The sequence below is a fragment of the Pan paniscus genome, chromosome 6 (assembly GCF_029289425.2).
Source record: "Pan paniscus chromosome 6, NHGRI_mPanPan1-v2.0_pri, whole genome shotgun sequence".
NCBI classification, from domain to species: Eukaryota; Metazoa; Chordata; class Mammalia; order Primates; family Hominidae; genus Pan; species Pan paniscus.
In genome coordinates this window covers 82,630,038-82,630,879 of record NC_073255.2, presented here as the reverse complement: position 1 = coordinate 82,630,879, position 842 = coordinate 82,630,038, and positions in this window count along the sequence as shown.

The following is an 842-nucleotide window of genomic DNA, read 5'->3' as shown; positions in this document are numbered from 1 at the left end:
ACCCAGCTAATTTTTGTATTTTTAGTAGAGACGGGGTTTCACCATGTTGGCCAGACTGGTCTTGAACTCCTGATCTCAGGTGATCCACCTGCCTCCGCCTCCCAAAGTGCTGGGATTATAGGCATGAGCCGCCTTGCCTGGCTCAAAGTTCCTTTTTGGTTTAACAATAGATCTAGGCCACTGTGAGTCTTCCTCATTCCTTCTAGGGCTACCTAGTGTTCCGGGGTTATTTAACCAGCCCCCTCCTACCAGGCAGTTCTTTTGTCTCTGGCCCTTTGCTACGTATATTAGTTTAAAGTTCACTTTGCAAGTGGCCAAGCCTGTTTCCCTCATTTTCAGGTTCCCAGGGGGCAGACATCCTGCTGCAATTTCAGAAGTCAGCACACTCTTCTCTCTCCTGTCTAAAATACAAAAGTCCATGCCCCCCACTCTCCCTCTTGATACTGTCCTATTTTACTTCTTTTCACAAACAGAAGTCTTTATTTTTCACAAATAAAAATAGTCCGTCTTTTCAGATTTTAAAAATGGAACTCTGGCCGGATGCGGTGGCCCTCACCGGTAATCTCAGCACTTTGGAAGGCTGCAGTGGGCAGATTACCTGAGGTCAGGAGTTTGAGATCAGCCTGGCTGACATGGTGAAACTCTGTCTCTACTAAAAATACAAAAATTAGCCCGGATGCGGTGGCTCACGTCTGTAATCCCAGTACTTTGGGAGACCGAGGCGGGCAGATCACGAGGTCAGGAGTTCAAGACCAGCCTGGCCAACTTGGTTAAACCCTGTCTCTACTAAAATACAAAAATTAGCCAGGCATGGTGGCATGCGCCTGTAATCCCAGTTACTC